The 27,677-nt window shown below is 41.6% G+C and overlaps 3 long non-coding RNA genes across 4 annotated transcripts in view; 2 read left to right on the top strand and 1 right to left on the bottom strand.

Moving 5' to 3' along the window:
- Window positions 1-27,677, top strand: part of LOC128774139 (uncharacterized) — a 163,804-nt gene that overhangs the window by 77,940 nt on the left and 58,187 nt on the right. The window lies entirely within an intron of this gene.
- Window positions 5,784-15,511, bottom strand: LOC128774137 (uncharacterized). Its single transcript, XR_008418552.1, has 4 exons — window positions 15,360-15,511; window positions 14,722-14,777; window positions 11,153-11,245; window positions 5,784-6,098 (listed from the first exon to the last, which is right to left on the bottom strand). It is a non-coding gene; the product is annotated as an uncharacterized LOC128774137 (long non-coding RNA).
- On the top strand, window positions 6,091-6,970 carry LOC128774138 (uncharacterized). 2 transcript variants are annotated; one of them, XR_008418553.1, is made up of 4 exons: window positions 6,091-6,483; window positions 6,591-6,626; window positions 6,716-6,783; window positions 6,907-6,970. It is a non-coding gene; the product is annotated as an uncharacterized LOC128774138 (long non-coding RNA). The 2 variants fall into 2 exon arrangements; XR_008418554.1 differs by lacking the exon at window positions 6,716-6,783 and having other exon boundaries at window positions 6,598-6,626; window positions 6,907-6,968.

The raw sequence follows: 27,677 nt of genomic DNA, 5'->3' as shown, positions 1-27,677 counted from the left end.
ATGTATCATTGGATCTGGTTGGCTAATATCTTGTGGAAGATTTTTGCATCCATGTTCATCATGAAAATTGGTCTATACTTCTACTTTTTAGTGGGATCTTTGTCTAGTTTTGGAATCCAGGTAATGCCAACTCATAGGAAGAGTTTGGATGTTTCCTTCCATTTCTATTTTTGGGACAGCTTCAAGAGAATAGGTGTTAACTCTTCCTTAAATGTTTGGTAGAATTCCCCTGGAGAGCCATCTGGCCCTGGGCTCTTGTTTTTTTGGGAGATTTTTGATTACTAATTCAATTCTTTACTGGTTATGGGTCTGTTCAAAATTTCTATTTCTTCCTCTTTCAGTTTCCATAGTTTGCATATTTCTAGGAATTTGTCCATTTCTTCCAGATTGTCCATTTTATTGGTATATAATTGCTGATAATATTCTCTTATTCTTTTTTGTATTTCTGCTGTTTTGGTAGTGATCTCTCCTCTTTCATTCTTGATTTTATTTATTTGGGTCCTTTCCTTATTCTTTTTGATCCAACTGGTTGGTGGTTTATCAATTTTATTTATTTCAAAGAACTAGCTTCTGGTTACATTGATCTCTTCTACTGTTTGTGTGGGTGGGGGGGGGGTTGTTGTTTGTTTTTGTTTTTGTTTTCAGTTTTGAAAGCATTGATTTTTGCTGTAATCTTTATCATTTCTTGTCTTCTGCTGGATTTGGATTTTATTTGATGATCTTTTTTCCATTACTTTAAGGTATAAGCTTACGTCATGTATCTAAGACTTTTCTTCCCTCTTTAGGAAGGCCTGGATTGCTAAACTTCCTCTTATGACTATCTTTGCTGCATCCCAGAGGTTTTGGACTGTGGTGTTATCAGTTTTATTGGCTTCCATGTACTTTTTAATTTTCCCTTTAACCTCTTGGTTCACCCATTCATTCTTTTTTTTAATTTTAGTTTTTATTATTTACAATTTATATCCAAATTAGTTACCGTACAGTGCAACAGTTATTTCATGAGTAGATTCCTTACTGCCCCTTACCCATTTAGTCCATCCGCCCCACAACCCCTCCAGTAACCCACTGTTTGTTCTCCATATTTATGTGTGCACTTCTTTTGTACACCTCCCTGTTTTTATTTTTGTTTCCCTTCCATTATATGTTCATCTGTTTTGTGTCTCAAAGACCTCCTATGAGTGAAGTCATATGATATTTGTCTTTCTCTGACTACTAATTTCACTTAGCATAATACCCTCTAGTTCCACCCATGTAGTTGCAAATGGCAAGATTTCATTCTTTTTGATTGCTGAGTAATACTCCATCACACACACACACACACACACACACACACCACATCTTCTTTGTCCATTCGTCCATCAATGGACATTTGGGCTTTTTCCATACTTTGGCTATTGTTGATCGTGGTGCTATAATCCTGGGGGTGCATGTGTCCCTTCAAAACAGCACACCTGTATCCCTTAGATAAATGCCTAGTATTGCAATTGCTGTGTCGTAGGATAGTTCTCTTTTTAGCTTTTTGAGGAGCCTCCGTACTGTTTTCCAGAGTGACTGCAGCAACTTGCATTCCACTATTCATTGTTCCGTAGGATGTTCTTCAGTCTACAAGTATTTGTTATCTTTCCAATTTTTTTCTTGTGGTTGATTTAGAGTTTCATAGCATTGGGGTCTGAAACTGTGCACGGTATGATCTCTATATTTTTGTACTTGTTGAGTACAAGTAAACATAAAATTATTTATGTTTATTTATTTTAGAGAGAGAGAGAGAGAGAGACAGGGGCAGAAAGAGAGGGAGACACAGAATCCAAAGCAGGCCTCAGGCTCTGAGCTGTCAGCACAGAGTCCGACACAGGGCTCAAACTCACAAACCATGAGATGACGACCTGAGCTGAAATCAGATGCTTAACTGAATGAGCCTTCCAGGCACCAACTTTAATGAAATTTTAAATGACACCATTCAAAGTACACTTGATACCTTGCAAACTCAGAGAGAGAGAAAGCAATGTGAAGAATCAGGAAGTGGTAAGAGTTGGCTGCTGAGTTTTACTGTAATTTGGCTTTAGAGGGTTTTTGTTCATTGGGTGAAGTGAGCACAGCATATTTGCCTGCCCTTTACCATAGTACACAGTGGACCTCTGGGAGCCAAAACTCTTTCTGACCAATGAGCTGGAATTTTACTAGGACCGCCAAGATGAGATTTGCTATTTCAAGGACCAGGAGTTATCTTTTATTTTCACAACTCGGTAATTATCAATCATTCAACTCTGCCCTCCAATATATGTAGAAAATACCCAAATATAGTTGAGAGAGAAAGGGTGATAGCCAAAGTGTATAATCCTTTCCCTTTAAAAAATATGTTTAAATTATGGTTTATGATTTTTTTTAATTTTAGTGAGGGGAAATGCAAGTGGGGGAGAGGGGCAGAGGGAAAGAGAGAGAATCTTAAGCAGGATTCACACTTAGTGTGGAGCCCAACACAGGTCTGGATCACATGATCCTACAATCATGACCTGACCCAAAATCAAGAATCTGATGCTCAACTGACTGAGCCACCCAGGTGCTCAATAGTCTCTTTCTCTCTGAATGATGAATAGTAAATTTTCAATGTGAATGGGGGATAAACATACATACATACATACATACATACATACATACATACGTATACCACTAAGAAAGCCATGAGTTGTTAGACATGAACTATTTTCCATCATCTTTGTCTTCTAGTTTTATTCATGCCTCAAAGTGTTTGTTGATTGCAATGCAAGATCTTGCTGTGTGAGGTACATATTGTTGTGTGATCAGTTTTCCGTGAAAGTCTTTCCTCATATCTGTCTTAACCACAGATGCAAATGTTGAATTCGAGGATGTAGAGCTAAGAGCCTTGAGGTCCAATAACTGTCAACTAGAAGTTATATTTTCTGTTGGGGAGAAATCCCCATATGATGGCAATGACTTTGCATTGGTAAGGGAAAGAATACTTTCATGCCTTCATGGTTCTTGCCTTTTTCTGTCTCACCAAAATCAAGACTCAGGTCATGTGCCCGTTTATCAAGAAAACACCTTTTTTTTTTCCAGAAAATAAAAACGTCCTGGAAGACAAGCATAATGCATTGAGGTCTGTGAAAGCCACAAAGGAAGCAAAAGTCAAGCAGCTGAAAGAGAAAGCACATAACCTGGAAGAATTCTATGAACAAAGAAAAGTGCCTTCAAAAAAGTAAGATGGGGCGCTTGGGTGGCTCAGTCGGTTGAACGTCCAAATTCGGCTCAGGTCATGATCTCAGGGTCCATGAGTTCAAGCCCCATGTCAGGCTCTGTGTTGACAGTTCAGAGCCTGGAGCTTGCTTTGGATTCTATATCTTCCTCTAGCCCTACCCAACTCGCACTCTGTCTCTATCAAAAAATGAATAAACGTTAAAAAATATTTAGAAAAGTAAGATGTTCACGTGACAACTGTCACAAGGACCGGATTGTATGGGAGAACATGGCAGCCAGTAGAGATAATTGTATTTCTTTTGGAACTGGGTCCAGAGTATTTTTGCCCAATGCATTCAGTAGAATTGGACCTTCCCTTCCTACCTTGCTTTCTGTAACGTAACCGACATTTTCCTTTCTGTCCTAAGTGCTTGCCACACATTGTGTCATGTTTTGGGGGCGGAAGAGGGAAGGTACCATCATTAATAACTTTAATACCTGGATCCACTCTGGAATCACCTACACTGTCCTGTAGGTTTCAATCGCATCACACTGTTTTGTCGCCCAGCAATTAGGTCATTTTTGTTCAGGACCAGACATGGGTCAAAAATGTGTGGGGAAAAAAATGAATTATCTTGCTGCAGAAACAATGGAAGTTGCTTTCTGGAAAGTGGGTAGGGGTACCAGCAGTACTGGATCCCTGCATCCATTCTGCCAGTGAGATTGTTCACTGCAGGCCCAATCCGTAAGAAAGTCAAGTTGTTTCCTGTCCCCCGATTTTTCAAGTGTAACTCTTCTGAGTCTTGGCCAAAGCCTGCAGCTTCACTAGGGCTCATCTTTGCTGGCCGCCCCTGAACTACACTTGTTTCCTTCTAACTCTGTGCCCATAAAGTTCTTCAGCTTCTTTGCCATTCAAGTGTATGCCCCCCACATCAATGATGAGTCCTAGGGAGTTTGGGTCCAACTGCCAGGCTGGCTTTGTCCTGGGCTTCCTTCTTCTCCATCTTGGTCTTGTGTGTCTTCGTGGGGTTGTCAGATACTTGGTGCATTCAGTCACATGTCTCCTCCTTTGTACAGTATTTCCTTTTGTTCTCAGGAGGAGATGCGGGACTTGAGACCCTCACTCGTGTTGGAAAGTGAAGTCTTCTCTTCCCTGGAGACTCACTTTATGTTCATCCTTCCCATAGCTGGGGTTAGGGCTTGCTCTGTCTCACTGGCATCTTGTTTTTGTTAACTCGTAAGCTCTTTCTGTGAGTGGGTACAACACCCTGATCACCTGTCTATCTTCAACCCCTTACAACAGAGCCACTACATTACAACCACTCCAGCAAGCATTTGCCGAAGGACTGCCTGAGAGGCCAGAAGGAAATGCATGTGCCTTTCTCTGTCTAGTGCTTTTGTGTCATTTTCTAAGAGATTTTCAATTTTTCATGTGATTCTTGAGTACATCAAGTGTTAAGTTGAAACCATCTCAGTCAACACCACAAACAAAATAGTCTGAGGGCAACACAGCAACCCAGCCTTGCCAAGCATTGCCTTTGGCTGCCTTCACTATCAACGGAATGAGTCTTGTTAAAGTAGATTTGGCTCCATGAAGTTGAGAGTTTTCCACCTGAAATCTCTTTCCTGGAAGTAAACCCAGACTGTGTGACAGTTCATATCAGGTTGTACGTCAGGAGATGATGTTGTTCTAAGATTGGCCTTTTGAAGGTGGAGGCAGGGGTTGCAGTCCTGAACTCTAGCGATGTCTGGGAGTGAGCTGCAATGTTAGTGAAACCATAATCTGGAAGGTCGTCTTTCAGGTGATTGCCTGTGTCATGGTACAACTTTTGGACTGAGAATCAGGGCTCCCCACGGAGGCGTAAGACTAGTGATGATCCCCTGCTTCATCCTAATGGGTACAGTTGGTCAGATATGGTTTTTCACTCACTGATGAAATGAGTCTTCGCCATATCAAACAAAAGACCAACTCTGGGAAGGCACAAAATACAATGTTATTTGATGACTTTATGATAAAGGAGATGAAACAAGAGAACTAGAAAGACAGTTCCAATAGTAGAGACGTGGCAGCAGACAGAAGTTGAATTTTCTTGAACTTAAATGGGGTGTTCACTTCATTTCTCTGATTGGGTTGTCTGTGCATTTATGGGAGAAGTGGGGGAAGGGATATTTGCATAGGCCTTCAAGAGTGCTGGGAGGTAAAAAGGGAGAACTTCTGGACCTTGGTCCTGACTGTGTATGTATTTTTCCCATCTTAGGAAGCTGAAAATGACACTGTGAACTGGCGGCAAAGAAGAATCAGCTGGCAGCTGCGGGTAAAATTTGAAAATAGCTACAGAAAGGGCGCCTGGGTGGCTCAGTCGTTTAAGTGTCCAACTTCAGCTCAGGTCATAATTTCACAGTCCGTGAGCTCGAGCCCCATGTCAGGCTCTGTGCTGACAGGTCAGAGCCTGGAGCCTGTTTCAGATTCTGTTACATCTCTCTCTGTCCCTCCCCCGCTCATGCATGTGCTCACTCTCTCTCTGTCTCAAAAATAAACATTAGGAAAAAAAAGAAAATAGCTACACAAGAAATAAACAAGTACAAGTGAGTTCAGCTAGTAATTACCAGAAGCTCATGAAACCGCTGTTCATTTTTTGGTTTTTAATCTTTTTGCAATGTTTAAAGTCAACATATACATAGAGTATTAACAGATAAAAAAGGTAAATTTAGAAAGAATAAAACAATTAAGTTTATAAACATTTGCAGATCTCAAGTAGTGGCCAGACTGTGTGGAAACTTTGTCCATGCTAACATTCCTCGGGGGTGGTGTCAATTGTCATCATCTGTAGGAAAGCAGTGTGTCGTACAATGAATCATACCCATCAACGTGGTAGTGCCATTTCATGGCCCTCGTCTTTGCAACCCTGGGAAACATGGTGAGGATATAAGTTATAGAAGAATAGATCTTTATGATAAAAGACACTTGTCACATGATGAGTTAGAGAAAGATTGAAAATGGGAAGGAACTCTATGAACTCTGAACCCTACAGGCATGGAATAATGAGTAAGGAAAGGATGTAACAAGAGCTTTGATCCTACTGTACATTGATAATCATGGGCAAAGTGTTTCATGTGTAAGAATAAATTGTATCAGGGGACAGATATGAGGTTGTTGGGAACGTGGGCAGCTTATTTAAAATCATACCCAATATTGGGCCTTATCTGACAAGAGCAATTGTAACTCACAGGCAACAAATTGAACAAACACGGGAACAGCTGCAGCAGGCAGAGCTCCCCTTTAGATACCAGGTAACCTGAGTTCTGCCTGACATACTGAAGCCTTAGCACCTCACGCGGGTGAGTGTAGTGGCCCTTGGAATCCCTGACCACAGGCTTTTCATTGTTGGCTTTTTCAGCTTGCAGTTCATGAGAAGAATGCTCAGGACAACTAGGTAAGTGTTTTCTTGTTTCCTCCTCTTTCTTTGGTGCACAGTGTGGCACCACCTTCCGACTGAAGGTGGATGTGTTTTTTCTCCCCCAGATCAAGACTCAGATCTGGGACAGGGAGATGGTGGAGCAGGGCAGGGAGGTCGCTTACTTGAAATACAGGTGTGGTCATTTGACTTGCGTTTTTATGGGTGTTTCCAGGGATGACGCCTGCACTGTTAGTTGTCTAGTAGACGACGTGGTGTTACAACTCTTATAGAAGTCCATCATTTTTCTGTATCCAAGACTGGACGGGATGGAAGCAAAGAGGCTGCCTGAGGGATACACGAGGCAGAAACCAATGGCTGCAACACCAGAGATGCAGAATCCTCCGAGGAGAGGTAAGAGGCACGTTGTGATGTGCCGCAATCTAACTTCTGCTGTGCAGCTTGTTCCTGTGGATGATCATTGTGTGGTCTGGAAAGAATCACAAGCACTAAGGACAGCAGGTGGTCTGAAGGGGTGACAGAAGGGTGTTCTCCTCTGCTGCCGCAGTCAGTGAGGCACTTGTCCCTGAGACTGGTGGAGCTCATGCCCCTCCTCTACCGGTGACCCTCCCACCTCCTCTAGCATCCCCCTGTCTGAAGAGCCTGGAAAGGACGACAGGACATGGGCCTCATCCTTCTTCCCACCCGGACTCAATGTGAAGACTTTAGTTTATTTGAGGAGAAGGTCATTTATTCACTAGTTTTAACGGTCTTTCTTTTTGTTTGTTTTTGGGAACTGTACTCCTACATCCCTCAATTGAAGTTCCATAAAGCTTAGCTTAGTCCCCTGATGGTATCAGTGTAACTCTGCAGCTTCACTGCTAACTTCTCACAGTTTTCCATTTCTCTATAGTGTCAAATTAGTCTTTCCTTATATACTAACTGCTCTCATGTGGAAGGCAGCTTGTAGATAAGCTGAGAGATTGAACAATTTGCCTGAAGTCAGAAGAAATGCACGCTTCTTGAGGACTCATTGAGGATATATGCCAAACCAGTAATCTTTTTTTTTTAAGTTTATTTATTTTGAGAGAGGCAGAGACAGAATGCCAAGCAGGTTCCACACTGTCAGTGAGGAACCCAATGCTGGGCTTGAATTCACAAGCTGTGAGATCGTGACCTGAGCCAAAATTAAGAGACGGATGATGAATCCAAGCATCCTCATATTAATTCTTTATCTGTAATGAAATCGTGATTTCCCATGATGTATACTGAGAAAACTGTTTTACTGATGAATTCTAAATTGCTAGTTGTGCCTGACCTGTCCACAGTTATGTGATTAATTATGAAACAACATGAACTAGAGCACCGTGAGGTCTTTATCAAGGTGAGGGGATGGTTCTCTCCCTTATCCTTGGGGGTCACCTGAGGCATGTGGGATACCCTCTGCCTCTGGTCACGGACCTGACTGAAGGGAAAAGTTTAAGATATTTGAGGAATGAGTTGAGGGATTGTTTTCATTATGCCCAGTCCTCTGAAAGCAGAATAAACCTCTGTCCCTTCTAGGGTCTTTAGTAGATTGAGAAACTGCTGAAACCTCTGTGAGGTACAGCGACTCTGGCTGTACCAAGAATGCAGACAAGGACAAGGTAAATGCCGGGGCCATTCTCAGTTGTAACTCTTTTGGGAAACCCTCATCTTTATGTACAGCACGCTCACCCAGCCTTGTCTTGTTTTGCGTGTTGTGTGCTATGTCTATTTCTTCTTTGTTTTCGAAACGCACACTCATAACCCAGGAGCCCACAGGCTTCTCAATTTTTAGTCTGTCAGCTTTCTGTGGTAAGTTTAGAAGCCAAAAGCGCTTAGAGACTGAGTACCTTTAGGTTTTTCCGTGAGTTTCAAGAAATAACGAGAGGAGGATGACTGCACACTCCAAACAGAAGTCTCCTGGCCTGGGTGACCCCTTGCAGACCTCACCTCGGTGGGAAGAGTGTGGTTGCTGTGTCTTTCTTTCTTGATTCTGGCTAGGAGATGAACCGGTTAGAAACGACCTCATGACTCCAACTTTATATGTTGTGCCCTGTGCCATTTAGAGTGGTCCTAGATAAAGCCAGTGTCATCAGTCATCACCTTCCTGTCTTTGTTGGTAAATGACTTGCCTGGAATCCTCCACCTATACCTTAGGTAAAAATAGTTTGAACACTGTGTCCTTCAATTGTGTTTCTATGAGCAGTTTTTGGTTGTGTCCCCAGTCACTGTTAGAGCTCATACAGTCTCATGACACATACCAGGAGTTTTGTACCAAAACACTTGCATGAAATCTGTTATGTGAATTTCTCCTTCTTTTTTTCTGTTGCACATAATTACTCTGTGTCCTGTAGTATGCTTAAAGTCAGAATTCCCTATGAATTAAGATGAACACATCTGAGCTTTGTAGACATTCACCACAAGTAACTTGTTCTTCACAGAGGTCTCTCATTCCCCTGCAGGATTCCAGGCATCCTCCACTCCCCAGAGGTCTCAGAGGCCTTTGACAACACTTCAAGAGGGAAGACTCCTTTCTCAGGGAGAAGAGCAAAGGAAGCATAGAGAGGGTCCGGCTGCAGAACGTTTTGCCAGGACTGGCTGTGATTCCATGAGCGGAATATGAGCCGTGTATTCCTACTTATTTTTGTGTGTGTGTGTGTTCTTAATATACCAAAAGCAGAGCATCTGGAATTGCTGTAGAGGAGGGATGCAGGGTGAACCTGGACATCGATGGCTGCCTGTCTGGAGAATGCTACTTCATTAATCTGTAATTACTTCTGTTAACCCTCTAGGACAGGACCCTTGCCATTTTCTTCCACAGACATGGGCAGTGATGTGTGGTGGCAGTAGGTTAACCTCTTGCATCTACTACCCCAAGCTGTAGGTGGTATCCAGTGGCAGGGACAGAGTTTTCAGGTACTGATGCTACTCTCTTGGATCCTGGTGGTAGAGAAGGTGGCAAGTGCTGACACATTCTTCTCTGGGTTACAGCTGCTTTTGGTATTGGTTCTCTTGTCTGGCATATGGATGTAGCTGTCAATTCTGCAGGGCAGTCTGGATCCTGGGGACCTCCTCTGTTAACTGGACGATTCTGCATGCCCTACCCTGGAGACGCCCCACCCCCATGGACTATTACGCACGTCCACCTCCTGAACCTTAGTGGCCCTGAGGCCACTCAGAACCCCTCCACCTGCAACACTTGGTAAGATGATCTGAGCACTAGGAGTTGACTTGTAAAACACACTCACCTTATTTTGTTGCTGTTAGGTCTTGGGCCAAGGTGTAGAGGCGGTACCACAGATATTGTGATGCAAGGGGAATGTGTCTGCTGCCATTACCACATTCCTCAAAAGTTTCTCAGGATCTCATCTTTGTCCTTTCCCCCACAATGGGTTGGTACAGGCATCTCTTGTGGAAAAGGAATGGGGCCATATGCAGAAAATCAGACATAGCGCTTCAGCAGAAATGCCCTGTACACAGTCCATGTGCTGGGATCTGTGAGGCATGAGGCACAATGTAACGTACGTCCATCTAGTTGTGCCCCCAGCCATCCATAGTTGTTCGCTGAGTGAATACATCTGAGTCAGGGCTTTTAGGAGTCTTCATCAAGTTACAAGGGATGGTTCTTCAAGTTCTTTTTGGGTATCACCGGAGGCATGTGAGACACCCTGTGCATGTAATTTGGGATCTCACTGGGACAAAGAGTTTAAGTTGTTCGAAGTATGAGGGGAGGGTTTTTTGTTTTGTTTTTGACCTCCAAACAGTCTACGCAAATCAAAATAAACCTCCATCCCTTCTAGAGCTTTTTGCATGTCCAGAAGTAGGAGTCACAACCAAGAGTGACATCGACACTGGCTCTGCCAAAACTGCCGTGAAGCACAAAGTAAATGCTGTGGCCATTTTCAGTTCTAATTCTTTACAGACCGCCACATCTTTCTGTACAGGACACCCTCCTGCCATTTTCTCTGGTTTGTGTGAAGTATGGGCTGTCTGCTGTTTTTGTTTTTTTTTCCCCAAATGCAAAACCTTTACCGCCGAGTCTACAGGCTTCCCTCTTTCCCAGCTGGCATCTGTTTGTGGTAACTTGAGCAGCTAAACATGCCTAAAGGTGGGGGCCATAGGGCTTTTCTAATGTGTTCCTGGAATAAATCAAGGAGGATGACACCACACTCCACTTGGAAGTCTCCTACCTTGCCTCATTCTTTGTGGATCTCCTCAATGTGGAATCATTGCTCTTGCTGTTTCCTCCTCTCCTGTTTCCTTCTATTGAGGGTTTTAACGTGCTCAGAAACATCTGTGGGTATCCTTACAACTTGAAAATGTGAACTGCCTTCACTCCAACTTATATTTTTGCATGTGTCATTTACAATGGTCTTAGACAAAGTAAATTTCATACCTATCAGCATTTTGGTAAACATGCTGTCCAGAATCCCTTCAGGTGTGCCCTGGGCACACACACTCTGAACTATAAGAGGTGGCATATCTGTCATAGAAAACATGCACTGGAACTTAATTTGTGAAGAGAAAAAATCCAAAATTACCTGTGTGGCAAGTCCCCACGGTGTCCTTCGCTTGTGTTCACCTGAGCACGTTCTCTCGTGTCCTGTGTCACAGGTACAGCTAAAACATGGAAACTTACACCAGACATCAAAGTGCATTTGTGTTAATTTTGTCTTTTAGAATTTCAGCTCATTTTTCCAGAGAACACAATTACCCTGCAAAATGTACTGTACTTAAGCTGAGAAGTACCTCTGAATTCAAATAAATTAGCTGAACCTAACTAACATGTATAGGCCAACTAACATGTATAGGCTACCTGTTTCTCTAAGAGCATGCTTTCCCAGTTCCTCTACAGGCCCTCAGGATCCCCATCTCCCCATATGTCTCTGTGCCCATGGATAGCACTTCCAGAGAGGAGGAGACCCCATTGTCGGGACAGTAGTTTGGGCACAGGCAGGGGCTTAGAGGCAGAACTTTGCGCCACGAGGGCTATGATTCCATGTGTGGACACTGGCTTTGTCATTCCTTCTCATTCTGTAGTTCTTCACATGCACAATAAACAGCCTCTGTGGTGGAGGGGATGAAGGGTGGAGTGTGATCCTGGACATAGTTGCCTTCCTATCTGGAATATGCTACTTTGTTAATTTAGTATTCAGCCTATAAATCTTCTAGGAAAAGGGCCCTTGCTGTTTCTACGTTTCCAGACACGTGGGGACATTAGTTTACCCCAATCACATCCTCTTCCCACCTCAAAGCTGTAAGTGGAACCCAAAGTATGGGTAGAGATTTTGGCACTGATGCTGCCCTCTTGGAATCTGGTGGTGGGGAAACTAGTAGGATATGAGCACTGCTGCTTTGGGTTTCTGCTTTTTGCTGGTGTTGGTGCTCTGTTCTGTCCTATGAACATACCTCTCATTTCTTTTCCGCAGGCTATTTTGTATGCAAGAGTCCTGGTCCTTTCCCAGGATTGCCTTGCAGGCTGTACCCGGTGGACCACCCTTCACCACCAGTCATGGGTTATAGGCCACATCCCCCTCCTCCACCTACTCTATTTGTTAAGATGACCTGAATTGGATGAGTGGCTGGTAAAGTATATTCATCTTCTTCATGATTGACTGTGGCAATGATGTAGAGATGGCTGTGAGTCTTGGCAATCCAACTACAAACTGCCTGAGGACACTGTAGCATATCTCAAGTTTCTCAGGACATACATACAATGGGCAGTGTCATGTCCCTGTAATACAATGAGCTATACGTTTCTCTTGTCAAATGAAAGAGGATTTTTTACACAAAAGCAGACATATCGGCAGTACTGGTGCGTATGTTGGAGACACAATGTGTTGGGTTCTCTAACTTTTAGAGCATCAGGTGTCCCGTGTGAAAGAGGGACATTCATTAAATGATTCAGACCTTGTAATCACCAAAATGGAAACACCAGTGAAGGATCCAGGGCAAAAACGGGGGAACCTTGAATCATACAGGAATAGAAGGGAAGTTGAGCACAGTAAGCAGAGTTTGAGGAGGTGCAGAGGGGAGGGTGTTGGGGTCAGTGAGATGCAGTTGGAGGTCATTCCTGGCTGCAGCCTGAGCAGGGAGTGTGAGGTCCATACGGAGCTGCTGTGTGGGATTACTATCAGTGCACAATGCACCGTTCATCTCCAAAATATCAGTGTGTTGCCAAAGTGCACGCAGGTAATCATGTAAAAAGATTCTTGTCTCTCTGGATTTTCCCGAAGGTTCTGGTATTTGTGGGGGGAAAAGAGCCCTGGAGATATGGGGAATTTAACTTGGTCTTATGAAAATGCTGTATGCCCAAGTTCATATCCCTCAGTGAGACTAAAAGTGGAGACAGAGTCTAGATCAGCTGAGTCATCCTACAATTCAGGGCTGGCCAGATGCCACTACTACTGGACCCCTGTCATCATCGTGACTACAGCTTTGCATCTCCTCAAACTTCTCTCACAATATACTGAGGTTTTGCCTGTGTTCCTGCTGTCTCAGCCCTAATACCAGTTCTCAGTGGGACCTACACAGAGCCTCAGCTGTGTTATCTGTGAAAACAGGGATAACATTTGTTTCCAAGAACAAGAGAAAAAGAAGACATTCAGTGCAGAAATCATCTGCAAAATCTCTGGGAATTGTCCCCTCACGCTTCTCACAGTTTCAATTAAGATATCCACACAATGATCCTCCAAAAAAGATGGTCACGGGAGTTCATTAAACTAAGACTGTTAACAACTCAGCCCAGGGAGTGGGACTCACTGTTTTAAAAAATAAGACAATGTCCTTCATTTTTCTATTAGAATTCGGGCCCTGTCACACAATGAAAGAAAAGATAAGTATGAGAATATGTACATTCAGAGACCTAGATCTGAAGATAATCATTTTCTATTACACATAATCTCACAGAGGCAGCCACACACTAAAATGTTCATCTGAGGCCACAGATAAACTACAGAAGACAGAATGCATGTAGGAAAACATAAGATCACAGGGGAATAAACCAAAATCTCTTTGCCTTATAGGACAACTCTTTTGAAATTTGAAGAGGACTGCATGGTGACAGACAATCGTGTTTGTATATACATTTTAAGAAGGTGTCAGATCTACCTGAATGCTTTCCCTGCCCATCATGTCCCCTCCACTTTGTCCTTCCTACTGTCCCATAATCTACCTTTCATCGTTTTGTCTCTGTGTCAGCGTCTGCTTCTAGGGCCATCTACTCTCGCTCCCCATTGAGTGCACACAGTGGGGTTCCTGTACACACAGGTAACAAAGTGCCAGAAATGGTGGTGATGGAGGATAGAAGCAAGATCACCCTTTGTGCAGGGGAACCTGAGGGAGTTTTCCGGGGTGATGGGAACTATCTATATCTAGATTGATGGGGTGCTTATGCTCAATTATTTTGGGAATATTCCCTGACTCCATGGTGCCTTGGGGTCAGACAGGTATCTGTCCTTAGGAAATGGCTGAGATCTAATGGTGGAGAAGGATGAGGAACCAGCTGTAGAGAGGAGTGAGGGTCAGACCCACGCCCAGGATGCCAGGTCTCCACAGACAGCACCACGTGTAGGAGGACGCTGAGGAGCAGAGATTTCTTAATCAGACCCATGAACTACATAATCCTCCTGTAGTTTCCTCACTGAGTGATGGCAGAGCAGAGGCCAGCAGCTGGAGGACACCCTTATCATGGCTGGAATGGAGCAGTGGGCCTGGGGGAGTGAGTCAGGGAAAGGGACAGGCAGAAGGTAGTGACAGGGAGTTTGAGAGACAAACGGAAGAGAGGAGAAGGGACCCTTCTCTGCTGACTTCACCTACATTTCTGTGTGACCAAAACGAGACCCTTGTCTCCCACGGAAGGGAAGAGGGCTGGCAAAACACCGAGTGACATACTCAGCTCAAGTGCCCAGGGTATCTGCCTTGCTCTTGAGTACCTAACACAGGAAGCATGTGCTTTCTGTCACGATTGGAACTGCAGCCTGTACCATTTAGTGAAAATCAATCCAATTATGCATCCCTCAGCATTAAAGTACTGCAACAAAATTAAGTGAACAGACTGAAAGATACAACGCAGGATAAAGTCCAAAGGTAGAGCGATGGCAATACTTACGGGAATACAGTCTATCCGAAAAGGAGGTAGGTACCCTAGTGCAGGCATTCAGACACCTGGCCAATACCCGAAAACGTAAAAAAAAAAAAAAAAAAAGTCCTTACTTCAAAAGCAACATTAGCTCTAGACACAAAGGGATCATGATTTAAGGTTTAGAGAGCAACCATATGACTTCATGGTGCTGTATCCATGAGATCAAGTCTCATCAAATTATACCCTTTAAATTGAGGCTCTTTGTTATATGTAAATTATACCTCATTAAAGAGAGTTTCAAAGCACAATATACTAGAAGCAAATGTGGGAATGTTCCTTTCTAATCCTGAAGTGCACGGGTGATATGAGTCAGCCCATGTCTCAAAAATCCAAAATAGGGGCGCCTGGGTGGCGCAGTCGGTTAAGCGTCCGACTTCAGCCAGGTCACGATCTCACGGTCCGTGAGTTCGAGCCCCGCGTCAGGCTCTGGGCTGATGGCTCAGAGCCTGGAGCCTCTTTCCGATTCTGTGTCTCCCTCTCTCTCTGTCCCTCCCCCGTTCATGCTCTGTCTCTCTCTGTCCCAAAAATAAATAAAATAAAATAAATAAAAAAAAATCCAAAATAATAAGACATTTAAAAAATTAATAATAGCAGAGTAAGCAGACCCTGAGCTCACGCTGTCCCATGTTTTCAACTGCATAACATCCACATCCAAGTCCATGAACCAGAGAGCGTTCCAAAGACTGGCAGAAGAAACTCCACACCTAAATAGAGAGAAGCTGCATCAGAAAGGTTAGGAAGGTCAGAAAGGTGGAGGCTGTCTGCCTGCAGAAGGGGCAGAAAAAGTGAGCCCTCACACCAGGTAGCAACACAGGGAAGACTAATCTCCACAACATTGGGCATTAAAACCCAGGGGGGCTGAATTCCCTTGAGTTTAGATCCTGGTATTTGGAGGTCAGCTGACCCAGCACTGGGTTATCCAGGAGGATGAGTGATAGCCAGGTCCCTGCCTGTGTAGAGAGGCAACGTATACATGGCATTTCACACAATGCTTAGGCCACAGGAGACACATGTATTCATGCTGATTCTTGACTCAGCTGGCCTGCCTGAGTCCCACTGGCACCACTGAGAGCAAGCACAGCCCACAACAGGCACGCAATCAGTGCAGACACCTGCACTAAAAGGAAAAGTAACCCAGACACAACAGCAGGGAGTGAGCAATACCCATACGATATCCTCCTGAAGGTCCAGGTCCTATAAACGGAGACGTGCACTGCTGAGGACTCCAGGACCTCTTTTTAATAACGGCATTCATTTCAAGATCAGAAGGCACAGCTGACTTTCTTAACACAGAGAAATAGAGCCAGAGGGACAGACAAAATGGACACACAGAGACATTTATCTACAATGAAAGACCTAGTCAAAGCCACAGCCAGAGAACTAAGCCAAAGAGATGTAGGTAACATACCTGATACAGATTTGAAAGCAATGATCATAAGGATACTCACTGGAGTTGTGGAATGAGTAGAAGAGTGAGACCCCTGACAGAGGTAAGATATAACATAGTTAGACACTGAGGACACAATCAAGGAGAAACATGCTTGCTGGAAACAACAGAGGGATGGAAGAAGCAGCCGAACAAACTAGTGACCTCGAAGACTGAGTGATGGAAATTAATCACACTGAACCAAAGAGAGAGAACAGAATTCTGCAACGTGAGATGAGACTAAGGGAACTCAGTAACTACAGGAAAGATAATAGTATTCATATTGTAGGAGTCCAGAAGGGAGAGAAAATGGGGTAGAAAATTTATTTGAGGAAACAATAGCTGAAAACTTCCCTAATTGGGGGAGGGAAACAAACATCCACAACCAGGAGACTAGAGAACTCCCATCAAAATCAGGCCAACACACAAACCTATTGTAAGCAAACTTACAAATTAGGGTGAGAATAAAGAAAAACTTGTAAAAGCAGCAAAACAGTCCTTAACTTAGAAGGGAAGACCCATAAGCCTTGCTACATATTTCTGAACAGAAACTTGGCAAGCCAGAAGTGAGTGACATCACATATTCAAAGTGCTGAATGGAAAAATCAGCAGCCAAGAATATTCAGCAAGGCTATCTTTCAGGATGAAGGAGACACAGACTTCCCCAAACAAAAACTAAAGGAGTTTGTACCACTAAACCAGTCCTGCAAGAAATATTAAGAGGGATTCTTTGAGTGGAAAGGAGAGACCAACAGTGACAGTATAGAGGTAGAAGACAAATTCAAGTAAAAGATGAACATTTCTGGAAAAAAATCAGTTAAAGTACTCAGAGAAATGGATTTGAAATATAATAACATTTACCAAAAACCTAGGGAGGAGAAAGTAATGGGTTCAAAGGTAAATGACCATCAATACAAACTGCTCAATGCAGAAGAGGTTATATAAACACCTAACAGTAGCCATATCCTAAAACCAGTCATAAATATGCTAAGAATAGGGATAAAGAAATCAAAATATATCACTAAAGAAAATAAGCAATACGTGAAAGAAAGGCGAGAAAGGATCAGAGAAAATCATTAGAAACTACAACAAAACAGGCAATAAAATGACAATACATATATACATAACAATCAATTTTGAAGGGAAATGGAGTGAATGCTCCAATCTAGAGAGGTAAGGTCTAAGAATGGATGAAAAAACAAAACAGATTCAGATGCCTACAAGTGACCCACTTTACAGCTCAACAATGATAGGATAGAGAAATATCACACAAATGAATGTCAAAAGAAAGCTGGGGTAGCAATACTTGTATCAGAAAAAATACACTCAAAAAAGTACATAACAAGACACAGAGGAGGATAGTATATACCAGTAAATGGTACAATCCAAAAAGAAGATAAACCAACTGTAAATATATCCCACAATTAAGTGGGATTTATTCCCAAGCTACAAAGGTGGTTCAATATTCGCAAATCAATCAATGTGATACAATACATCAACAGGAGAAAGGATAAGAACCAGATGATCGGGGCATCTGGGTGGCTCATCCTTTAACAGTCTGAAATCAGCTCAGGTCATGACTTCATGATTCCTGAGTTCAAGTCCCGCTTCAGACTCTGTGCTGAAAGCTCAGATCCAAGAGCCTCCTTCAAATTCTATGTCTCCCTCTCTCTCTGCCCCTCCCCTGCTCACGCTCTGTCTCTCTCAAAATTAATAAACGTTAAAAGAAAAGAAGCATACAGTCATTTCAATACATGCAGAAAGAAACATTTGACAAAGTACAACATCCGTTCATGCATGTAACCCCTTAAAGTAGGTTTACAGGAAACATACATTAACGTAATAAATGTTATCTATGAAAACCCTGCAGTTATAATCAACCTTATGGGGAAAATCTGAGAGCTTTTCCTGTAAGGTCATGAAGAAGACAAGGATGTTTACTCATACCACTTTTAGTAAACAAATTACTGGAAGTCCTAGCCACAGCCAGCAGACAAACGAAACGAAACCATTTGCAGATTACATGAAACTATATATAGAAAACCCTAAAGAGTCCACCTAATAACTGCTAGAACTGATAAATGAATTCAGCAATGTCACAGGATACAAAATCATTGTACAGAAATCTGTTGCATTTGTAGACAATACAGAAGCAGTAGAAAGAGACATTAAGAAAACAGTCCCATTTACAGTCATACACCAAAAATAAGATATCTATGAATAAATCTAACCTAAGTGGTGAGCGACCTATACTCAGAAAGTATAAAACAGTGATGAAAGAAATTCAAGATGACACAAAGAAATGGAAGGACATTCCATACTCACGGATCAGAAGTACAAATATAGTGAAAAAGTCTATACTTCCCAAAGCAATTGACAGAATTAATGGAATTTCTATCAAATTACCGACAGCAGTTTTCACAGAACAACAGTCCTAAAATTTGTATGGAACCAAAAAAGACCCCAGTCTTCAAAATAAACAATCTTTATGTGAAGTGATAATTATGGATGGCACTATGCCTCTGGATCTTCTGCTCCAAAACACAATAACTCTGGCTTAAGCATTTGAACAAACGTTAGACATATCCCAACCAAGGATCATTCTACAAAATACATTCTACAAACGTACCCTCAAAACTTTGCACCTTATGAAAAATATGGAAAAATCTAAAAATTGTCATGGCCTAGTAGAGCCTAAGGAGACAGGATGACTGTAACGTGCCAGCTGGGATGAGTCTGGGCTAGGAGAGGTTAAAACCGAAGCAATCTGAATACAAATATAAACTTTACTTCATACTACCATATCTCTTTGATACATTGATTGTGATCATGTACCAACCATTATGACATCAATAGTGAGAAAACAGTCTGATGTATGTGGATACTCAGTATTATGTTCCCAATTTTTTTTGGTAAATAGAAACCCATCATGATAGAATAGATTATTAGTAATCATGGTTTTTCTACACATAAGATTATATCACCAGTTCCAGTATTAGTTACTCGTGATGTACATGTACCTATTCTTGTTTTTCTTACTATTGTTTAATTTAAATACTAGCTTTCATGGTACAGAAAACTGAATGCATGATAAACACTTCATAGAAACATCAACTTTACATATTTTAAGATAATAACGTACATATATACCACTCTATTATGTGGTATGTAAATTAAGTGTTTTTCTGAACTTGAACGATTATGTCATTGAATGGCTTTCCATAAAGGTGGTCATGCTAGATAATGAATGATACTCAGAGTTTACAGGATGTACTTCACATCATGCCTGAACATCGTCAAAAATAAAAGCATACACGCGGCCAGATGAAGCATTGTGACTGGCTCACTTATTGTAAAGAACCCTTGCTTTAATATTTTCACGTATATTTTTAGCAGGAATACAAGAGAATCAAATATTTCCAAATCAAAGAGACATCCAAAGACTGGACGAACGATAGGGAGTTCAAAGGGTTTCAGAAGGATAAGAGTTGACCATGAAGGGGGAGTCACAGGCAAGGAGCTTTCTCTGGTCCACACTGACATGTTTGCATGAGGATATGTGACTTGCCAAAGGGTAAGCCCCAGAAGTACCAGAGGGAAAGACAACGCTTTAGGGCGGGGTGACTTGTAAAGGGTGCTTCTGTGCCTAAGTGATGGTTCAGCAACCTGGCCGGGGGTCCCTGCGTCAAAGACTTCAAAAGGCCAGCAGTAACCCATACTCACAAAGATCTTAGTAACATAGATCAAAGTAAATTAGAGCCACAAAGATCTTAGAGCCACAGAGTCGATCTTTACCTATGATTAGGAGATGGTCACAGTTTCACAGGATATGATCTTTGGGCCGGCAGTAGATGCCTAAAGTATTATTTAGGGCTATACATTTAATGAAAAAAATGTATGTGTAAAAATTTGGGTTTGGAATGTTAAGAAAAATCACAGGCCCATCATGGAGTTACTTACGGTAAGGCCACATGTCACTAAACCTAATTTCATTCCTTCAGGAATGTAACCTTTAACCAGTCAGCAAAGAATTCCCTAGTCAGTGCTGGAAATTTAACTGATAGATCCCTGCCATTCCCCTCAGAGAGGCAGTCTTGCCTAAATTAGGTATTCCATGCCACTATTTCTTTTTTAAGTTTATTCAAGTTAGAGACAGAGAGCACATGCAAAGGAGGGGCAAGACAACAGGGAAAGAGGGAATCCCACAACCAAGAGGTCATGATCTGAGCCAGTATCAAATGTCAGAAACTTAACCAAGCCATCTAGGCACCCCGAGAATGTGTAGTTTCAAAGGTTAGCATGCTTGGCTGGGATACAGCCATGAGGGCACTGGCCTACTCCTGAAGAGAAGTCAGCCAACAACTTGCAGGCAGATGGCATTGAATCAGTGATCTGTACAACTCCTGGTGCACACCGTGGGGGAGATTATACACTCATCGTGGAGAGCATCCCTGAGAAGCAGTGTTCACAATGAGGGGACAAAGAGCTAGGACAGAGGAGCTGCGTGGCGCCATTACCCTGCTCTGCACACCCCCCAGGCAAAAAAAACCACAGAGCCATCTGCTGGAACCAAGGCAATCCCCACACTGGGTGCCTAAGCTGCTTACGACAACCCCAACTTCCTGTGTTCTGGCGAGACTGGCCTTCAAGGTCATTCAATCTTGCTTCAGTCACAATGGAGCTGGCCCATTCCCCAGAAGACCAGGGGAAGCCCATGACCATAACACCTCTCTTGACCAGACAGTTATGCAGGGCTTCACTTCTAGTGGCAATCATTTCAAGTCTCACTTAACAAGCAGATCGGAGCAGACCTAGAAAAGTCTCACAACATTCTGGCCAAGGACCATACATTGCTCATACAACTGGCTTGAAGGATAGTGCAGCCAGAACACAAAACAGTGCATGCAACACACACCGCAGACACTCCGTGATGTGCCAGGCCCTGGACACTAGATGATCTCCTCTTCATATAGCCATTCATCCCAGAGGCAGGTAACATAATGAGCTTTGGTAACAGAGAAGGCAAATACTCAACCAAAATGCCAAGACAAGAGGAATGCATCCCAAGTGAAAGAACAAGATAAGGTCATGGCCAAAGACATGGAAGGAACACTTCCAAACTCATTCTATGAGGCCGGCATGGCCTTGAGTCCAAACTGGACAAAGACCTCACCAGAAAGGAAAACTACAGACCAATTTCCCTGATGAACCTGGATGCAAAAATTCTCAACAAAAAGTAGCAAACCGGATCCAACAATACATAAAAAGGATTATTCAGGACAATGAGGTGGATTTTATTCCTGGAATGCACAATAGATTCAATATCTGCAAATCAACTGATGTGATACATCACATTGATAAAAGAAAGGATAACAACCACATGATCCTCTCAATAGATGCAGAATAAACGTTTGACAAAATGCAGCAGCATCCTTTCTTGATGAAAAAAAAACCTCATGAAAGGAGGGATAGAAGTATCATGCCTCAACATGAGAATATCCAGATATGAAAGTCCCACAGCTAATATCATCTTCAATGGTGAAAAACTGAGCTTTCCCCCTAAGGTCAGGAACACGACGGGGATGTCCACTCTCAGCACTGTTATTCACCATGCTGTTGGAAGTCTTAGCCTCAGCAATCAGACATCAAAAAGAATACAAGGTGTCCAAGTTGGCAAGGACGAATCAATCTTTCCCTGCTCACAGACACGATACTCTCCGTGGAAAATCCGAACGACTCCACCAAAAAACTTCTAGGATTGATACAGGAATTCAGGAAAGTATCAGAATATACAATCAATATGCAGAAGTTGATTGCATTTCTATACACCAGTAATGAATCAACAGAGAAATCAAGGAATTGATGTCATTTACAACTGCACTGAAAACCATAAAATACCCAGGGATAAACCCAACCAAAGAGGGAAAAGATCAGTACAGTTAAAACAATAGAGGGTCTCCTGGGTGGCTCAGTCGGTTAAGTGCCGTCTTCGGTTCTGGGCATGATCCTGCATTTGTGGGATTGAGTCCCTTGACGGGCTCTGTGCTGACAGCTCAGAGCCTGGAGCCTGCCTCAGAGTCTGTGTCTCCCTCTCTCTCTCTCTGCCCCCCCCCCCCCCGCTCATGCGCTCTCACTTGCTCGCTCACTCTCTCAAATATAAACATTAAAAAAATTAAAAGAACAAACCATACAACGTCTATAAAAGAAGTTGAAGAAGACACAAAGAAATGAAAAAAAAACATCCCATGCACATGGATTAGAAGAACAAATATTGTTAAAATGTCAATACTATCCAAAGCAATCGACAAATTCAATGTAATTCCTATCAAAACAAAACCAGCATTTTTCACAGAGCCAGAGACAACAATCCTAAAATTGTATGGAACCAGAAAAGACCCCAAAGAGCCAAAGTAATGTTGAAAAGGAAAAACAAAGATGGAGACATTACAACTCTGGACTTCATGGTGCTTTAGAAAGCCGCAATCATCAAGACAGTATGGTACGGGCACAAGAACGGACACATAGATCAAAGGACCAGAATAGGGAACCCAAAAATGGAGCCTAAAACATATGGCTGAATAATCTTTCACAAAGCAGGAAAGAATATCCAAAGGAAAAAGAAGAGTCTCTTCAACAAATGGTACTGGGAAACCTGGACAGTGAGAAGTATGAACCTGGACTATGTTCTTAAACTTTCTCTCTCTCTCTCTCTCTCTCTCTCTCTCTCTCTCTCTCTCTCTCTCACACACACACACACACACACACACACACACACACACACACACACACCACACCTCAAAATGGATGAAAGATCTAAATGTAAGACAGGAAACCATCAAAATCCTAGAGGAGAAAACAGGCAACCTACCTCTTTGATCCTGACCGCAACAACTTCTTGCTTGTCATTTCTCCAGAAGCAAGGGCAATAAAACCAAAATAAACTATTGGGACCTCAAGATAAAAAGCTTCTGCACAGCAGAGGACACAATCAGGAAAACTAAAAGGAAACGTAATGGAATGGGAGAAGATATTTGCAGGTGACATATCAGATAAAAGGTTAGTATCCACAATCTATCAAGAACTTATCACACTCAGCACTCAAAAGCCAAATAATCCAGAGAATAAATGGGAAAAAGACATGAAGAGACACTTTAACACACAGGACATCCAGATTGGTCACACGTGAAAAGATGCTCAAACTCATTCCTCATAAGTGAAATACACATCAAAACCACAATGAGATATCCCCTCACACCTATCAGAATGGCTAAAATTAACATCTCAGGAAATGACAGATGTTGGCAAGGATGCAAAGGGAAAGCTTTTGCAATGCTGGTGGGAATGCAAAATGGTGTAGCCACTCTGGAAAATAGTATGGAGATTCGCTACAAAAACCAAAAATAGAACTGCACTAGGACCCAGCAATTGCACTACTAGGTATTTACACAAAGGATACATTAATGCTAACTCCAAGTGGCACATGCACTCCAATGTTTATAGCAGCATTATCAACAATAGCTACATTATGCAAAGATGCCAAATGACCATTGACAGATGAATGGATAAAGATGTATATTCATACAATGGAATATTACACGGCGATCAAAAGGAGTGAAATCTTGCTATTTTCAACAACATGGAGTGAACTGGACTTTATTATGATAAGCAAAATATGTCAGAGAAAGACACATCATATTAAATTCCACAGATGAGAAAATTCATAACAGTGAAGAACGTAGTGAAAGGAAAGCAAAAATAAGATACAAACAGAGATGGAGTCAAACGATAAGACACCGTTAAATAGAGAGAAGAAGCTAAGGGTTCCTGGAGGGTTACTGAATAGGGGTATGGGCTAAATGGGTGATGGGCATTAGAGACAGCACTTAGGATGAGTACTGGATATATTTTGTAATTGACGGATCACTAAATTCTAATCCTGAAACTGTATTCCACTATAAGGTAACTAACTTGGACTTAAATTTTAAAAAAGAAAAAATATTAAAAATAAGTAAAGAAATATACTACCAGTCAAAAGAAAAGAATATATAAATCGGGCTCTTTTAGTGGAAATGAAAGACCAAAATTGTTACAGACAAGAAAGGATCAGAGAAAACATCAAGATACAATGGTAAAACAACTAGTAGGGCACTAAATATATACCTATCAATAATTACTCTAATGTAGATCGACTAAATTCTCCAATCAAAAGACATTGGATAGGGGGACAGAATGGACAAAAAAAAAAAAAAAAAAAGAAACAAACAAAAAAACCAAGGCCTATCTAGGTGCTGCCTACAAAGCCTTATTTGGACTTAAGTCACCTGCAGATTTAAATTGAGGGAATGAAAAAACATTTATCATGCCAATAGTATCAAAAAAAACTCAGTACCAATACTTATATCGGGCAAAAAAACTTTAAAATCGAGACTGTAGTTTGGTACCCTTTAGGTCAATACCTAGTAGTAAAATTGCATGCACCCAATATTTATAGCAGTTTTATCAACAGTAGCTAAATTATGGGGAAAGCCCAAGTATCCATCGTTTGATGAAGGTATAAAGAAGTTGTGGGGTCTGTGTATGTGTGTGTCTGTGTATTCATGTATACGCATGTGTGTGTGTGTTATGTGCATATATTCATACATACATACATACATATGTATATACAATCAAATATGTCTCAGCTTCAAAAAGAATGAAATCCTGCCATTTGCAATGATGTGGATGGATCTAGAATGTGTTATGCTAAGTGAAATATGTCAATCAGAGAAAGACAAATATATGGTTTCACTCATGTGGAATTGAAGAAACAAAACAGATGAAAACATGGGAAGGGGGCAGGAAAAGAGAAGAGTGGTAACAAACCACATGTGTCCCTTAATGATAGAGAAAAAAAAGTGAAGGTTCATGGAGGGAGATGGGTCAGCTCTGGGCTAGATGGGGGACCTGTATTAAGAAGAGCACTTGTTGCGATGAGCACTGGGTGTTGTATGTAAGGGATGAATCACTGAATTCTACTCACGAATCCGAGAATGCACTGTATGTCAACTAAGACTTAAATTTAAAAAATAAATAAAGCTGTAACAAGAGATGAAGACGAACACTATCTCATACTAAAGGGGACAACCAAACAAGAAGATCCAATTATTTTAAATTTTGATGCCCCAAACATGCAACCAGCAAGTATATAAAACATTTAACAACAACCATAAAAGAACTCATTTATAATAATATAACGATGTTAGAGGACTTTAACACATAACTCACATCGATGGACAGAACCTGTAAATAGAAAATCAACAAGGAAACAATGGCTTTGAATGACACACTGGACCAGGTGGGTTTAACAGATATATTCAGAACACTCCATACTAAAATGACAGAGTACACATTCTTTTCAAGTGCACATGGGGCATTCTCCGTAACTGATCATATTCTAGGTCACAAAGCAGGCCTCAACAGGTATCCAAAGACAGAGATCAGACCAAGCATTTTTTTCTGACCACGAAGCTAAGAAACTTGAAGTTAACCACATGAGCGTGCACGCACACACACACACACACACACACACACACACACACACTAAGGGGGAAAGGCCACAAATAAAGGGAGGTTAAATAACATGCTACCAAATGAATGGGTCAAACAGGAAATCAATGAGAAAATACACTGAATCTAATGAAAATGAAAATACACTGGTAAAAATATTTGGAATGCGGCAGAAGCAGTCTATGATGGAAGTATATAGCAGTACAAGCCTACCATAAAGAGCAAGAAAAATCCCAAACAATCCTAACTTATAACTAAAGGAATGAGAAGAACAGCCGAAGGAAGGGAATAATAGAGATTACGGCAGAAATAAGGAATATAGAAACCAAAAAGACACTAGACCAAATCAATGAAACCAGGGGCTGGTTCCTTGAAAACAGTAATCAACATGAAAACCTCCCAGGCAGAGTTTTCACAAAGAAGAAGGAAAGGACTCAAGTAAATAAAATCACAAATAACACAGGAGAAATAACAGTCAACACCACAAAAATACAGTTAGAAGATAATATTATGAAAATCTATATGCAAGAAATTGGACACTCTGAGAAAAATGGAACAATTCCTAGAAACACACAAACTACCAAAACTGAAATGGGAAGATACATAAAATCTGAAAACAGAAAGAAATCAAATCAGTAATAAAAAAAATTTCCCACCAACACAAGAGTTCAGGGCCAGATGGCTTCACTAATGAATTCTACCATCCATTTAAGGAAGAGATAATATGTATTCTTCTTGAATTATTACAAAAAATAAAAATAAAAAAAGAAGGAAAACTTACAAATTCATCTTATGAGGCCATCATTACGCTGATACCAAAACCAGTTAAAGCCTCCACTAAAAATGAAAACTGCCGGGGCTCCTGTGTGGCTCAGTGGGTTTAGTGTCCAAATCTTAATTTTGGATTAGGACATTATCTTGCAGCACATGGGTTCGAGTCCAACGTTGGACCCTGTGCTGACAGTGTGGAGCATGGCCAGGATTCTCCCTCTCCCTGTCTCTCTGCCCCTCCCTCACTTTTATGAACTCTATGTCTCTAAGTAAATAAATACTTTGAATATGTTAAAAAAAATTTAAATACAACTACAGACCTATATCCTGATGAATATGTATGCATAAATCCACATCAAAATACCTTCAAATTAAAGTCAATAATACATTAATAGAATCATTTACCATAATCAAGTGGGATATATTCCCGGACTGCAAGGGTGGTTCCACATTCAGAGATCAATCAACATGATGCACCACAGTAATAGAAGAAAGGATAAGAACAATATGATGCTTTCAAGACATGCAGGAAAACGATTTGACAAAATGTCACGTCCATTCACGATAAAACCCCCTAGCAAGTATATTGGTACTCAACCTACCTGCACGTAATAAAGGCCATCTATGAAAAACCCACAGCTCATCTCATCCTCAATGGGGAAAAATTGAAATTTTTCTTCCAAGGTCAGGGACAAGACAGGGATGATCCCTCTCACCACTGTTATTCCACATAGTACTGTAAGTTATAGCCACAGCAATCAGACAACAAAAAGAAATAAGAAGCATCCAAACTGGCAAGGAAGAAATAGAACTTTCAGTATTTGGAAATGACATGATGGTCTCTATAGAAAACATGAAAGATTCCCCTCAAAATTGTTAGAATTGATACATGAATTCAACAAATCAAAATATACAGAAATCAATGTACATAAATCTATTGCATTTCTGTAGACAAATAATGAATTAACAGAAAGAGAAAGTAAGGGGTCAATCCCATTGACAGGTGCACCAAATACCCCAAGATACCTGGAATAAACCTAACCAAAGAGGTAAAAGATCTGTACTCTAAAGGCTTTGAAACACTGATGAAAGAAATGGAAGAGGACGCAAAGAAAAGGAAATACATTTCATGTTCCCGGATAGGAAGAACAAAATACTGTTAAAAGGTCTACACTCCACA

Source organism: Panthera pardus, unplaced genomic scaffold (assembly GCF_024362965.1).
Source record: "Panthera pardus isolate Hobbes unplaced genomic scaffold, ASM2436296v1 HiC_scaffold_297, whole genome shotgun sequence".
Taxonomy (NCBI): Eukaryota; Metazoa; Chordata; class Mammalia; order Carnivora; family Felidae; genus Panthera; species Panthera pardus.
The sequence above is the reverse complement of the archived record's forward strand: the minus strand, read 5'-3'. Positions and strand labels throughout refer to the sequence as shown.